Below are 16,635 nucleotides of genomic sequence, written 5' to 3' on the forward strand. Positions count from 1 at the left end.
AGAAATAAGTTAAAAAGGAAGGCACTAGAATTAAGAGGGGTTGGGAAAGGTTTCTTGTAAAAGGTGGGATTTTAGTTGGGACTCAAAAAAATCCAGGGAGGTAAGTAGTTAGAGATAAGAAGGGAGAGTGTTCCAGACATGGGAGACAGAAAGAACAGAATGCCTAGAGCTTCTATATGGAGTGTTTTGTTCATGGAATAAGAGAGCTCAGTGTTACAAAATCAGAGAGTACCTGAATGAGCACAAAGTGCAAGAAGACTGGAAAGGCTGAGGGAGCTAAGTTATGAAGATCTTTGAACACCTGACAATTCTGTACTTGATCCTTACTGAGTAGGGATGGTGACATGGTCAGACCTGCACTTTAGGAAAGTCACTTTGGTGGCTGAATGATTAGAGTGGGGGAAGTTTTAAAGTGTCTTCTGAACATCCAGTTTGAGATGTCTGAAAAGCAACTGGAGAATTAAGATTGGGCAGGCAGTAAACAGAAAGGTTGGGGCAGGATAGGTGGATTTGAGAATCATCAGCAGAGAGTTCATAATTAAATCCATGGGAGCTGAAGAAATCACCAAGTGAAATAGTTTAAAGAAGACTGAGAAAGAGCATTCACATAGGAGAACCAGGAGAAAGTGCTGTCCTAAAAACCTAAAGAAAAGAAGAATATCAAGGAGGAGAGGGTCATCAACAATGTCAAAAGCTACAGAAAAGTCAAGGAGAATAAGCACTGAGAAAAGGTCACTGGATTTGGCAATTAAGACATCTTAGTAACTTTGGAGAGCAGTTTCAGTGAAATTATGAGGTCAGAAACACAATTATAAGGAGTTAAGAAGAGTGAGAGGTGGGGCAGCTAGGTGGTACAGTGAATAGAGCACCAGCCCTGGAGTCAGGAGGACCTGAGTTCAAATACAGCCTCAGACACAACACAAAAAAACTAGCCGTGTGACCTTAGGCAAGTCACTTGATCCCAAATGCCTTACTTTCCCTCTCCAAAAAAGCCAAAAAAAAAAGTGAGAGGAGAGAAAGTGGAAGCGCCTATTGTAAGGCAGTTATCAGGGATGGAAGGATTAAGTGAGGGTTTCTTGAGGATGGGGGGGGGTGAAGGGGAGGAGACATGAACACGTCTGTAGACAGAAGGGAAGAGTATCCAGTAGACAAGAAAAGACTGAAAAAGGAATAAAGTGAGGATGGTAATGGGGGCAGTCTGCTAAAGAAGACAGGATATAATGAGATCCCTTCAACAGGTAGAAAGGTTATTAACCTTAGAAAGGATTAAGGCCAACTTATATGAGACAATGGTGGAGGAGACAGCAGCAGAAGGTACCTGAGTGATAAATGAGGAAGAGAGGAAAAGGAATTCACAGTTAATGGTCTCAGTTTTTTCTGTGAAATGTGAGGCAAGGTTCTCAGATGAGAAGGTAGGGAGCCATGAGAGGTTTGAAGAGGGATGAAAAAGTTTGGAAGAGCTACTGTGGGGAGTGAGATAATGATTGATGAAGAAGGTATAGTAGGGCTGTCTAGCAGCAATGATGGCCCAGGTGAAGCTGTGTAACAAAATTCTGTAGTGCACCCAGTCAGAATGGTTGCTTGATTCTCTCCCGCTTTGTTCAGGAGTATGTGTATAGGAGCAAAGGTAGCCAGATGGTAGGAGTGATCCAAGGCTGATGGGAGCAGTTCAAGATTGAGGCTTGACAGGGTGCAATCAATAAAATAATCTGGGGGCTAAGGACTTAAGAGAAAAAAGACAGCTGAACTGGTTCACCAGGGGTCAAGATGGGGGTAAGAGTGACAAGTGTAGGGGAGAGAAATGAAATGTCAAGGGATAGAGGTCATAGTGTGGACAAAGAATAAGGTTTGCTAAGGAAAGGGAGAGGTCAACAAATTATAATTAGATATGGGGATTCTGAAATTCTTGAACATAGAGGTGGTACATTTGTAGCTGATGGCAAGATCAGGGGTATGACCATCTTTGTGCATGGCTGAGGTGGAGTAGAGGAGTAAATCATGGAAAAGGAGGAGGTTGAGAAAATCAATGGTTAAGATTTCTGGGAGTAAATGTGTGTATGCTGAAGTCCCCTAATAAGTGGGCAAGAATTGGCAAGGAAAGAAAAAAATTTAAGCTAACTCACTGAGGAAGGAAGGGGAATGACCTGGAAGTCTGTACACCACAGCTACCAGGATTTTCTGATTGGGTAACAGAGATGGTCAGCAAGAACCTCAAAGGAAGAGAGGTTACTAAGTGATGGAGGTAGAGGGAGAAGCTGGAAAAGAAAAGGGAAGAAGGAGTATTCCAACTCTCTGGCCTCAACTAGTGAACTGAGGGGAATGAGGAAAGGTGCAGCCAGTACCAGAAAAGGTGGCTATGTCATTTGGTGGAGCCAGGTTTCAGTAGCAGCCAGAAGATGAAAGAAGTGAGAGAAGAAAAGATTTAGGATGAAGGTAAGTTCATTGCCTATGGAACAAGCATTCCAGAGGGCACAGTGGAAGGAGAGGGTGGTGTTTGGTTGGGACTTGTGGGTTGTGGGGGAAAGAGGGTGGAGAGGGTTGAAAATAAGGAATCAAGTGGTGGGGGAAATGGGGTTTGGATATTAACCTACAGGTGTTCAAAACTGTTGGGATGTGTAGGGTGTAACCAAGTATGAGACTGTTCATCATTGAGTAGAAGGCACCACTCCTTTTCGAAGAGGAGGTTGAAGATCAAGCTGGAGACAAAGCATGAGAAAGAAGCACAGAGTCAAACGTCAGATGGGAAGCCCCATTTCACTACTCTTCTCTCTAAAGGCTGGAGATCAGGCAGGAAACAGTACAGGGCTGGGGAACCTGTGCCCTCAAGGCCACATGTGGTCCTCTAGGTCTTCAAGTACAGTCCTCTAACTGAATCCAAACTTCACAGAACAAATCCCACCCTTTTATTAAAAGGATTTGTTTCATAAAACTTGGACTCAGTCAAAAGGCTACACCTAAGGACCTAGAAGGCCATACATGGCCTCAGCTGCAGGTTGCCCACCCCTTTATAGGAGATGGAAGTTGAACCTGAACAGGAAGAGAAGGAAGCCCCACACCCCCCTGACATTCCTTTTCTTCTTCCTCTTCCCTCAAAGGACAGGTGCAGCAGGAGATGGAACGCCTGAGGTCAAAAGGAAGGCTGCTCTTCTGTATACTGAAGATTCTCCACATCCTGGTTGGGAGATCAGGCTGACAGCAAGAGGTAGAATTTACCTTACCCTGGCACAGAAAGAAATCCCCCTGCCACCTTCCCAACAGAGAAAGGAAGTAGAAGGCACTCAATCACAGGAATGTCTGGCTCTTTTTCTCACCAGAGGCTGGAAATAAGGAGATACAGCAGGAAGTCTTAAGACTCTTGGTTCAGGGGGAAGTTGCTCTGGGGCAGATGGAAGACTGGGTCACAGCCTTGCAGTCTTCCCTCAGATGACATGTGCAGCTGAAGATGGAAAGCAGGCAGAGAAAAAAGTTGGGGAAAATTCATGGTTAATAATGGTGGCCTGGATGAAGATTCAGCAAGGGAGACTGAGGAATGCTCAGACTGGTAGGAAGAGAGCAGGGTCATGAAAACTTAGAGGGAGATTTGACAATATCAAGGAGAAGAAGGTAATCAATAATATCAAAGGCTACAGACTGCTCCAGAAGGATGAGGACTGAGAAAAGGCCACCAGAATTGGCAATTAAGAGATCACTGGTATCTTCGGAGAACAGTTTCAGTGGAATGATGAGGTTCCAAGACAGACTGCTGAAAGTTAAGAGAGTAAGAGGAAAAGTGGAGGTACCAATTATAGTCAGTTTTCTCCATGAGTTTAGCCAAAAAATGAGAAAAGATAGCTAATGGGAATAGCTGGATCAAGGGACAATTTCTTAAGGATCAGGGGAGACATGGGGATGTCTGTAGGCAGCAGGTAAGCAGCCACTAGACATGGATAGTGGGGGTAGAGAAAGGAAAAAGAACAGAGGGGGAAATCTGCTGGGGAAAATAGGATGGAATGGGACCATTTGTGCATGTAAAATCATAAGCCTTGACAAGGAGAAGGGGCACCTCTTCATGTGAGACAGGGATAAAGGAGGAGACAGTGGCAGAGCCAAGTGATTGTAAAATGAGACATGGAGAAGGCGCTCTCAATGAATGGCCTCAGTATTTTCAGTAAAATATGAGTCAAGGATCTCAGCTGAAAGGAAAAGGAAAGGGGCTCCCTTTCAAAGTTTGAGCATGAAAAAAGGTTTGGAAAAGCCACTGTGGATAGTAAGACTGACTCAATTAGGGATCTACAAAAGGACTGCCTTGCCCAGGAAAGGCCCAACTGAAAATGCTAACAAATTTATAGTAGACTCCATTAGTATGTTTTAATGATTTCCTACAGCTTTTTTGTTGTTATTGTTCAACTGCCACCTTTAAGCAGATGACTGCCCAGACTCTATATCCATCCCTATTCTATCCTGAATCCCAACACCATATAGCCGATTCTGGTTTATCTTATCTTTCTATTTTCTTTCCTCTCCAGGTTAATTTTCACAACATTGAAAATAATCTTCATGAAGCACAGTTGTAATCATATATGCCACTTCTTTATAATTCCTATTACTTTTATAGCAAAATGCAAAATCCTCAGCTTGAAATCTAAGGGTCTCCCAAATCTGACTCCAAACTTTACCAGCTTTACTTCCTATTGCTTTACAATTCTGCCAATTCAGACGACTTGGTAGATGTTCTCTGAACATCTCTGTTCATGCACCCAAGCTGTACCACATGTCTGGAAACATTCCTTGACCTAGAATTTCCCCTTGCCAGTACTTGAAAGCTCAGCTCTGATGCTGATTCCTCTATGACTCTTCCTTTCACTTCCAGTCTTGTAAATGCTGTATTTTCCCCAGCAGAATGGAAGCACCTTTAGGAGAGGCAATGGGACAGTACATAGAATGCTGGACTTATACTTGGAAGACCTAGGTTCAAATCCTTCTCCAACACTAATTAGCTTTATGACCATGAAGCAGTCAGTATATTTAAACACTGTAAACATAAAAATGCTCTATAGTATTAATTTATATCACTGAGGGCAAGAACTGTCTTGTTTGTGGTTATCCCCTATACTTTAACCATAGTATTAGCTTAATTTATTAACCCCAAACAGCCACTTCCAAATAATAACACATTTATGTCTACAGTGTTTTAAAGCTTACAAAATGCTTTCCTCAAAATCACCTAGTTACAAATGTGTAAATTCTGGCTAAGAAAGGTGAACTAATTTGCCCAGGGTCACACCACTAGAAAGTGTCAAATCCAAATTTAAAAGCCAGGTCTCTTTTCTTCAAGCCTTCAAGTTCTTTTTCTTCAAGTTCTTCTCACTATTAAGAGATGTCAAAAACAAGCATTGATTTGATTTTGTATTGTGATAGCATCAGAATTTCATAGACAGAAATCACTTGAGCCAACAACATGGTATTTTATGCAGGTACCTCATACTTCTCTATGGCAACACAACGGAAAGGAGTCAAGTTAAGGAATCAGGGGACCTGGGTTTGCCGCTGTGTAACCTTAAGTAAGTTACATTGGCTGAAAAATGAAAGTAGACTATAGGATCAGTAAGATCCCTTCCAGCTGACACTCTAGGATTATGAACAAAAAGTCAACTTTTCCCTTTTTCAATCTTTAATAGATGAATTAGTGCCAAACAGTACTCATACCTGGGCTAACTGGCTCAAAAGTAAGACTAAGACAGCACCTTAGAGGTAAGTGAGCTGCTTTGCCTCCCAGAAATCAGTCCCAAATAATGCACTCTGACTCCAGACTTTGGCCACCAGGGAAACTGGCCATCACTGTAGATCCATCACTATTACAGACAGTCCTCAGCTTAGTAACAGGTTATGCCCCAATAGTAAGTCCAGCTTTAAATCAGCAGTCTTATAATGGAACACATTTTCCCAAAGAATATTGTAAATGGCAATTAGGTTGTCAGGTCAGCTCACAAAAGCCCATTTAATTCAAAATGCAATATGAATTCCACTCAGCAAACATTATTAATCTGTAAAGGCACTGTTAATGGAGAATACAAAGATGAAAATCTGTCTCAATCTTGAAGGTGCTTACTACCTTTCTGATACAAAACAAAGAAACTGGGAGCTAGAAGGGACCTCAGAGTCGTCCAAATCATAAATCCATTCTACCCATATTTGAGACATGTTCATCTGACCCCTGTTTAAAGGTCTCCAATGACAGCTAATTACACTGTTAATGCTAATTGTTAAGGTTTTCCTTATAATTAGCTGGTCTGTTTCCTGTAACTTCTACCTAATGGTCCTAGTTCAGCTCTCTGTGACAAAGCAAAATAATCCATATGCTAAAAGTCACAGGCCACATGTCAGAACTCCACAGGTTAGTCACTGGTAATGATAAGACCACATAAACAAAAGGAACCAAGGCAGATCCAGGCAAGAGGAAGTCAGCAGGTTGTGCTGTGACATACAGCACCTTCTCTGTAGGATCCACAAGCCTATTTTGAGATGTGCTACTGGACCAATGTTAATTCTCAGGATTTCATCTGTGTCATATGCAGCAAAATGCATGTGTCATGCCTAATAATGTTTACCAGTTTTTAGGTATTATTAAACACGTGATGTTAGTAATAAGGAACTGGTCATGGAGTAGGAAGTGTGGTTTATAGTACAAAGGTGACTGGTGTTGTGAGAGTTAAAAGACTCTTAGTCCTAAATGTGCCAATAAACAGCCAAGTGATTCGGGCCTCCTCTCCCTCTCTGGGAAGTTATCCTCCTCTGTCAAATGACTCCTAGCCTGACAATCAATGTTCTAGGCTCTAATATTCTGTAGTTTTATTTAGAGATAATATTGCTACCCACTAGAGTTAAAAAAATAAAAACCCTCCAGACTTTTAATACTAATTTACTGATTTAACAAATACTTAGTAAATACCTATTAAATGGTTAACCCTGTTGAGCAAGGACAATGTCATATGACAGTGTATTCCATTTATAGAATTACCACCGTATTTTATCACCTTAACATCCTTTACAATGGAAATGGCTATTATTAGCCCCATCTTACAGATGAGGAAACTGAGGGCCAGAAAGGTTGTGTTCAAGTGGGGCTAGAGTCCATGTCCATAGGCTCTTATGCACAGATACCACCCATAACAAATGGTTCAGTGAGAAGGTAACTAAGGTTGTAGTGAGAAAAGCTGTGATCAACATCATCACCACTACTTATTGTGTGACTTTAAGACCGTCATTCCATCCCTGCTCTGGTCGTTTCACAGAGGCATTTCAATTAATCAACTAGCACTATAAGTAGGGGAATAAAACAAGTTTAGAAAAGGCTCTGCCTTCATAGACCTTAGTCTGATGAGATAACAAATACCTACACTTAGTTACCCACTATGTGTGAGGCCCTACTGGGACTACTTAGAAAGATACAAAGAGACATCAAGCATAGAGCCCAGCCACCCCCATTGCCCCTCCCCAGACCTCACACTCTAATTAGGGAGACAACTACACAAGTTCAACAGTCTTCAAAGGCTTCAAAAGCTCAAGATAATTCAAGGTTTTAGGATTAAATGGAACTTTGCTTTGCAGTTTCAAATGTAAAAATCAGTTTCTTGGGTCACCTGTCCAATTCTCAACTCCTATTCCTACCTTTTCTGATAAAAGATGAAAAGGAGAAAAACACTTTAGTTTTTGCTTTAAACAGAGAGCACCAAGTACTGTGATACAGAGGCAGCTAATAAGGTTGTGCAGTAGTAGAGCTCTGGGTAATAGAAGGTTGTACAGTAGATAGAGCTCTGGAATCAGGAAAAGTGGACTTCAGATCTGGCTTTACTTTCTAGCTACAACCCTGGGTAAATGACTTAACCTTCATTTTCCTCAGTTCCTACTAGAAAATGGGGATAATAATGGCACCTACCTCACAGGGTTGTTGTGAAGATCAAATGACATAGTGGTCAAACACTTTGTAAATCAAAAGCACTATATAAATGCTAGCCTTGGGCTCACTCTTTCAGAGGTATCCAGAGTCTCAAATGAGATGAGGCACAATGGGAAAGTGAAAAGAACACTAGATTTGGCTTGCTCTGCCACTTATTAGCCATGTGACCACTAGCAAGTGACTTGATCTCTGGGGTTACCCCTGTTTAAAATCAGGGAACTGGATTAGAAATTTCTACAGTCTCTTTCAGCTGTCAATCGTATGATCCAAACATCCTATGTAAAAAGGCTTTAGAAACCATAGAGCACTTACTTACAGTATTAACCCTATTCCCTTTTCCTACTTTTCCACTTAGTTGATTATGCATTCAACCTCTTGGTAACAAGGGTCCATTTTCTCTCTCTAATGGCTAGTGCTTACATGGTTATGACTTCACATTTACAAAATACCAAGAGAAGCAGCTTTTCCAGAGAAACCACAGGAAAAAGGTCTTTTTCACAGGTATACAAAGTTCTTCTGTGCCTATGATTTGGATCAGAGGGAGGCCTAGTATCTTTTAAAGCTCTTTTCTTTCTTCTCTGGGAGGTGAATATTACTGAAAAAGATAAGGCTCAAAAGATAAAATGAGTTGCCCCTCCACCCCTGCCCTACCCCAATACCAAAATGTGACAGAAACTCAGAACACCAAAGAAAAGTCCAGTGCTCTGTGCTGCTCTCAGGTACACACCCTTTTACTTAAATATCAGGCATTTAGAAGGCACTTCAAAGTTCAAAAAGCACTTTCCTCACAACCCTTTGAGACAGGTACTGCTCAATGCCAGCAGCATCCCTATTTTATAGATGAAGAAACTGAGGCTCAGAAAGCTAAGATTTATGGTTTGCTCAGGACCATGTATGAGGTTCCAAACTAGCTCTCTCCTAACTCCAAGTTCAATGCCCTTTTCAATGAACCACACAGTCCCATTTTTACAGAAGACACTGAGGCTTAGAGAAGGGAAGCACTTGCCCAGGATCACTCAGCCAAGTTCAGGGCCACATCTTTTTGCATTCAACTTTGGCATCCCCTTTTCTACCCCTCCCCAGGACCTCAGGTAGTCCTGTCTTGAACCTAGTGAGCCAATAATTTTAAAAGAACAGGCAGCACCATGTTCAGATGCATGGTTCTGGTTTGTTAATGCTTCCCCACTCCCCTAAAAAAAAGCCCAGAAGCCAAGATCGAAATCATTGATTTTTATTACTTAACATTGTGTGCTGGGTGCTGTGACAAAAGCCTCTCACTGGTGGCAGTGTTCAAGGAGGAACTGGATAACCGTAAGCAGAGCAGAGATGCTGTAGAGGGGATTCATCCATCAGGCAAGGGGTTGGACTAGATGCCTTCTAAGGACCCTCCAGCTCTGTGAGTCTATGATTCTAAAACCTTCCTATCTATGGAAAGAGGAGACACTTAAAACAAAGAGAGTACTTGGGACCAAGCAAATTAGGCTTCTTAAGGAAATGGGTTCAATATGTTGATAAGCTAAGTAAAATGTCACTGCCAGGAGTAGGAGTAAGCAGATAAAACAATGGCTCAACATGACTTCACACAATCTCTTCTTGGAACATGAAGGCAGTGCAGCATAAGAGGAAAGGATGCCGACTGGGAGCATGGAGGCCTAGGCACAGTTCTGGCTCTGCCACTACTATCATATGACTTGGGACAAGATCACCCCCCTGATTGAACATTAGTTTTAAAAAAAAAATCAGGGGGTCAGAGTAATCTCTAAGGTCCCTTCCAGCTCTGACATCCTATGGGATAGGATCTTCCCTAGCACACAGATATTGCTCAGTATATGTTCACTGAATGAAATATATACTAACCTCAGTAATTTTTAGTTTCAAAGATTGAATGATTTTCAAATAATTCAATGTGTGGTGAAATATGTGAAACACTATAAAGATATAAACAATTTCCATCAGAGAAGAGCTAATGGGAACATGACTGCTAGTCAATGCAAAAATTTGAAGCATTTATCACATGGAAAAGGAATTAAATATATTTTTCTTTTGCCTGGAAATAACTAAAACCACTGGGGCAATCAAGGGAAGCCAGATTTCAGTTCAATTTAGGAAATGTCTAACCCTCAGAGCTGTCCCAACAGTGGAGTAGGCTAAGAGGTGCTAACACAGAACTTAGACAGTCACCTGTCAGAGAGGCTTTGTAGAAATGATTAATATTATGAGTAATGATTGGATTAGACTGCATCTATGTTAGCATCATATCTAGAAGGGACCTTAGAATTCATCTAGTCCAACCCACTCATTTTGGAGATGAGGAAATTGAAGCCTAAAGAGAAGTAACTTCCTCTAGATTATACAGGTAACCTGTATAAAACTGTGATTCAAATGCAGATAATCTGACTCCAAATTGTTTGTTTGTTAACCAGGCTATCTCTTCCACTTGTAGAACTCTCTCTATTTTTAAATATCTCAAGTCCAGCTCTTTACCTCCATAATGGCCTAAACTAAGACTATCCAAGATAAATGGCTATCTCTAACCATAGAATATTAGAGCTGGAACATATCTTAGAAGATAATCTAGCCCCTGCTCCTATGTGACAGGATCAAGAACTGAAGCCCAGAGTAGGAAAAGATACTTGTCCCCTGACATACAGCTGATGATATGGGAAAGCTAGGACTAGAAAGTCTGGTTTCCTGGTTTGTAGTTCAATATTCTCTGCCTCTAAATGAAGGACATTTTAATAGCCAATTCAACTAAAATATATGTATTTCTAGACTTTCTGGAAAAATTCAAAATGTGTGACAAACTGAATGACATATTGTTTCTGTGAGTTGTAAAGTGAATGATGGTTGTACATACTGATGCAGTCAGGGCCTCTTAGAGATTCAGCTCTTGAGAATTTCAACTCCTATTAGCAAACAAATCTGTGGTGACCAGAAGACACATCAGAGAGTGAAGAACCGTTCACCTGAAGGTCATCTCTCAGCAGCATTACATGTGAAATTGACTTTTTTTATTTTACTGATCTTCAGTGTAAGAATTCCCAAGCCTTTCCGAATGGCATGGTTGAAGCAGCCAAGGGCATCCTGCATGTGCTAGAGAAGGACAAATAATATGTCAGTTTCTATAAAGGATTAACTTAGCTATGCAGATTTGGGGGAAGTTCGTTTACAAGCTACGGTAAAAGCTCTTCTATTTCCTACAGAGTCCCCTCAATCACTTCCTGCTCCTAGAAGCCACCACAGCCTGGTCCCAGGCAGCTCTCCTATCTCTTCCTGACTTCCAGGACCCCACCCCCACCCCAGCACACTGGGAAAGAGAACAAAGAGAACACAGGTAGCACCAGGAATCAGATAAAGATTCCCAATTTAAAACATTACTCAAGATATAATCAAGTGACCCATTTCCAAAATCCTCAAATGTCCTAAGTTACAGTCTCTGGCATGTTTACTTTGGGCTTTGTTTTTACCCTTTAATGATACTAGTCTAATCACTTTGAGAAAACTCATAATTCATCTTCAATTACAAAGTATTAAATCTCAGGAAACTGTTTTTGCTGATCTCTGAAGAAATCATAATATAATTTTGAGAAGAAATCATACTATGCCCAGTAAAAACCCCATAACTATATGCTACAAAGTCAGTAAAGCAATGTGTTCTTAAACTATTCACATCAATGATGGGCAGCCAGCTATTCTGCTAAATATAGTACGTTGGAGGCTCTGTTTCCCATGGCCCCAGTCTCAAAGAAGTTTAGAAAAGCCTCTTAAGAGAAAAAAGCTATTTTCCACCACTTGGATACTCACCCTCCTTCACTTTCCTGGACAGAAGGATTGCAGGGTAGTGATGCCAAAAAAAAAAGACAATAAATTCTATAGAATGTCACAGCTAGACCTTAAAAATCATCTAGTCCAGTCCCCATTGTTTTAAACAGAAGCACCTGAGACCCAGAGAGGAGTATAGCCAAATCCTTACCTGAGGAATGACACTCAACAATCAGCCCTCAAATAGTCATAGAGCCTCACACCTGGAACACATCTATGGAGGCAGCTAATTCCACTACTGCACAGTGCTAATTGTTATCAAAGTCTTCCTTTTGTTAAACTGAAATCTTCACTGTTATCTCTCCAACTAAAGAATAAGGTCCTTGGGAGAGCAAAACTGAGTCATATGTGGAACTTGTTCAGACCCCTCACAGCACTGAGTAAAGGGCCTTGCATGAAGTACATAAATATTTATAGCTGTGACTAAGACATTCACTCCCTTCTTTATAGGCTCAATTTTAAAATTTACATTAAAAAAATCTGTCTTCTATGATCCTTCTAATCTACAACAAAAGTAGTTTATCCATAAACAGCCTGCCCAACAGTCAACATATATGTATATATGTATTTTTTAGGATTTATCATTTTAAATACCGCCAAATGTCACAGAATGTCACTAACATCCGCCTTGAAATTAAGACATCTAATTTCCAACGAAACATGAACATGCAGCTTCAGACTTTTGACAGACAAGGCTGTCTCAAGCTGTAGAACAAGAAAGAATAAAATGTAACATGTTAAAAGTAGTAGTACGCCTTTCAGACCCTGAGAAGTTATTCAAAGGAGTTAGAGATCCTTTGAGTTCCTGTTGTCAAAGCTGTCATTTTAGAGAGGGAAACAGAGGCCTAGAGGAGTGAGTGACAAGATCAAAACTTAGAGCTAGAAGGAATCCTAAAGGTCACTTAGAGATGAGGAAACTGAGGCCTATGAGGTTAAGTGAGGTGCCCAGGGGCACACAAGCAGTAGAAGCAAAATTAAAATTCAAAGCCAGGTTCTCTGACTCCAAAGACACATGCTGCCCCATAGCGATCCTCATGATGCAGCTGGAAGGACAGGAGAAAACAGCAGGTATTTGTTTATAACTGAACCCACATATTGCTGTCCTGTATCCTGTGAGGCAGAGTTCATTCACTGTTAGCCACATTTCACCAAGGAAAACTGAGGTGCCTTTGTGATACAGTTAGTCTAATTCTATCATCTGCTCACTTAGGCCTCTGTCCTCTTACACAACCAAGACCCCAAGTAAGGCTGTCATCACTTCACACTGATACTACCAACCTTCTAATTAGTTTCCTTGCCTCAAGTCTTTCCTCCCTCCAAGCCACCCTCTACATAGCTACCAAAGTGAACCAAAGTGATTTTCCAAAAGCAGAGATATGATCATGTCATTTCCTCCACAAACTCCAAAGGTTCCCTATTGATTCTGTGATCAAATACAAACTGCTTTATGAGCATTTAAAACCTTTCCCATCCCCAGACTACTTTTCCTAGAGGCATTCTAAGTTACTTCCCTTTACATCCCCTCACTTTCTTGTATTTCTGTATACAGTCTTAGGTCTCCCACCTCCAAGCCTTTACCCAATTTGTCCCTTATGCCTGCAAGGTACTCCTTCCTCACCATAGAATCCCTAGCTTTTTTCAAGGCTTAGTTCACTCAAGCACCACCTTTTTACATGAAAGCTTTCCTGATTCTACCCAGTATTTTTCTCCAAAAAATTACCTTGTGTAAATTTTTTATATATAACTACATTTGCACATGTATCCTGTGGCTAGATTGTCAGCTCAAGAGCAGGGACTGCTTCATGTTTGTGTTAGTAATCCCACAGCTGAGCACAGTGCTTGGAACTCTTAATAAATGCTTTGATTAGTTAACCCATATTTACTGTCAGATTTTATGTCACAAACCCCATGCAATGATATTTAGTAGCCATGGACTCTTGTGAGATGGCTATTACAAACATTTATTGAACACTTATCTGATGTGTGACCCTGAGCAGGTCAATATACCTGAGTCTTATTTTCCTTCTAAAAAAATGAAGAGAATACTATTTGTAGTCCCATCTTCACAGGGCTGTGATAAGGAAAATATATGAATCCTTACAACACTGGACATGCCATACATCACTCCTCAGTTTTGAATTTGCATTCATCCTAGCCACATGGCATAGAGCTATCAAAGGCAATTGGTCCACCTCCCCTCCCCCACAAGTGGCTGTATCCCATTCCGTGATGACCTTTCCTACACACAGGTTACAGACACACCATCTATTACTGGACCATATTCTAAGCCTCCAGCTTGGTAAAAATCTGTCAGAAGTTGTGCTCTAATGACAAAGCTTTTCAGAAATCAGGATCAATCATGTCCATAGCACAAGACCTACACCAAAGATAATTTCAAAAATGACAGTTGATTTAAATGAACATATATTAAGTACCTAGTATGTTGGGGGGGGGGGGCAGAAGATATCCTGGCAGGGTCAGGATAGATATTTAAGACCTGTTGTCTGCCCTTGGGGAGCCTATAGCTTAGGAAAGGGAGGGCACATACTCAAATAACTATAACCTAAAAGAACAAAGTACTTCAGTGATAGTCTTAGTTGCCTTTATATGGCCAAACCAAATCTTCACACTTTATTCCTGAAATGTTACTAATTCAACTACTAAGCCCATGTTCTTTTTGATCAAAAAATATGTTTTCTCCTATCTGTGCAATGGCCTGCACCTAGGGAAAAAAAGATGCAAAAAAACCGCAGGAATATCACTTTTGACAGTCATCCTGACCACTGCCATTAATGAACAACTACAATCCATTTCTCAAAATGTTACCACCTAAGTGACTGCTATCAAATTGAGTTCAAATTGAACTCATTGGTACAAATACACCTATTTTCCAGCTGCTCTGATTACCAAATTATCTTTGTCAACAACAGGATTAACTGACTACGTGCTAGGGTTAAACATTTATATAACAAACCATACGGTGGCACCTAAACACAGCATTCAATATCAGTAGATTCTGCATAGTTTAAAATTATATGCTTCTAGGATTTACTTGTAGCACTGAAAAGGGCTTGAGTATGTAGTCCAACCCCTACCTAAAATATGAATCCTTTCTACATAATCCTTAATAAGTGTTCATCCAAGCTCAGTTCAAAGACCTCCAGAAAGGAGAAATTTACTGCCCCTGCTAACCCATTTCAGTGCTAGAAGGCTCTAACTATTGTGTTTCCTTATGATGAGCTGAAATCTGCCTATTAACTTCCATCCATCGCTCCTAGTTCTGTCCTCTGGAACTAAAAAGAGTAAGTACTATTCTCCCTCTGTATAAGACCCCATATTTCCTAAAACAGACTTAGGCAAATGAGCTGGCTCTTAAGTGCTACTGTACAAGTTCCAGAATTAATAGTCATGTATAAAAAGAGGGATCATTTTCCATTTCCATCTCCAACTCACTCCAGAGCTACTGTAAAAAAAAAAAGTCACAATCATGAATGATGACTATTTACTACCAGAAGCATAGGAAAATAGGGAACTGATGGAAAGGGGAGAAATGGGGGGGGGGAGTATTTGGCTTTGACTCATACAGGACAGGAGGCCCTCTGGTGGAGAGGTAACAACTCATTTCCTTGGAGGATTAGAAACAAAGAAAGGCAGTCCTTCGTCATGGTGAGGAGGAAGATGGAGAATTAAAAGAGATGAGAACTGGTACCAAAGCAGTAAGAGTTACATCACCAGAGAACTAAGAACTATCATTGAAAGGTGTGACGGGGAGGAAAGGGAAATATGTATTCTTTAAAAATAAAAGTGAAGCTGAATGCACTTTTCAATACAGGTCAGAAGATATTTCTTTTCTGTAGATGTGAGGACTCATGAAGAGGAAAGAAATAAGAGACTAAAATGGGAAAAGGTGAAAGAGCTGGACCTGTTGTAAATGAGGGCCTAGAATGATTGGATGCAGCTGTTACTGATGGGTGGGATGAGGTTTAATTTATCACTTATGAGATGATAAAACAGTCCCTTAAAAGAAATATTTGTTCTTTTTGGTACAATGGAAGGCATGCTGGATTTAGGGTCAAAGGACCTAGGTTCAAATCTTACCTCTGCTATTTACTTAGCTGTGTGAACCTGACCAAGTTATTTAACCTCTCCAAGTCTCAGTTTCCCCATGTATGAATAAGTTCTTTGGTATAAGTAACTTCTAAGGTCCCTTCTAGCTCTGAATCTACGATTTTATGATCCCACCATTTCTGGGACTTTGTTCATGTTTTTTCCCATTCTTTGAGGTCCTCATCTTACCTCTTCAAGAAAACCTTCCCCAAATATTCCAACCCCCTCAACACTTCTCCTCTAGCAAAACAAATCCACCCCAAGACCTAGTTCAAAAAACTACATCCTCTATTAAACTTCCCCTGATTAGGTACACTGGCTCTGCCCTTCTCTACAGTCTATCCTTAGATTAGTGGAACACGATAAAATGCTTAATTAATTAACAAATGTTAATTGCCTTTCTTCAAAGTGTAAGCTCCCTAAAAGCAAAGACCACGTGGTCTCCTTTCCTAAGCCCCACACACCCCTAGCAATGGGCTGGGTACAACAATAAATAATCGTCAATAAATATGTTAAGGACACTGGACCATCTCCCAGTGATGGTAGAGAAGAAAAAGAAACCTGACTATAGAGAAGCAGAGGAGTGGAAAAGAATCCCTACAAACAGATGCCGAAGAGATAAGGAGCTAACAGGAAAAAGGAAATCTGGTATATTGAAGGAAGAGGCCTGAAATATGGATCACGGAAAGGAGGGAAGAAGGGGAGGGGCCTGATACAGGCATGAAGGGGAGAGGACCTGACACTGGGATGGGGAGGGGGGAGAAGAGGCC

General features: G+C 40.8%; 1 protein-coding gene across 2 annotated transcripts in view; it reads right to left on the reverse strand.

The window, feature by feature from the left end:
* Positions 1-16,635, reverse strand: part of REXO1 (RNA exonuclease 1 homolog) — a 120,946-nt gene that overhangs the window by 103,299 nt on the left and 1,012 nt on the right. The gene's annotated exons all lie outside the window — the stretch shown is intronic.

This window comes from Petaurus breviceps, unplaced genomic scaffold (assembly GCF_028583685.1).
Source record: "Petaurus breviceps papuanus isolate PSGF00001 unplaced genomic scaffold, PetGlider_PUasm1.0 108, whole genome shotgun sequence".
Lineage (NCBI taxonomy): Eukaryota > Metazoa > Chordata > Mammalia > Diprotodontia > Petauridae > Petaurus > Petaurus breviceps.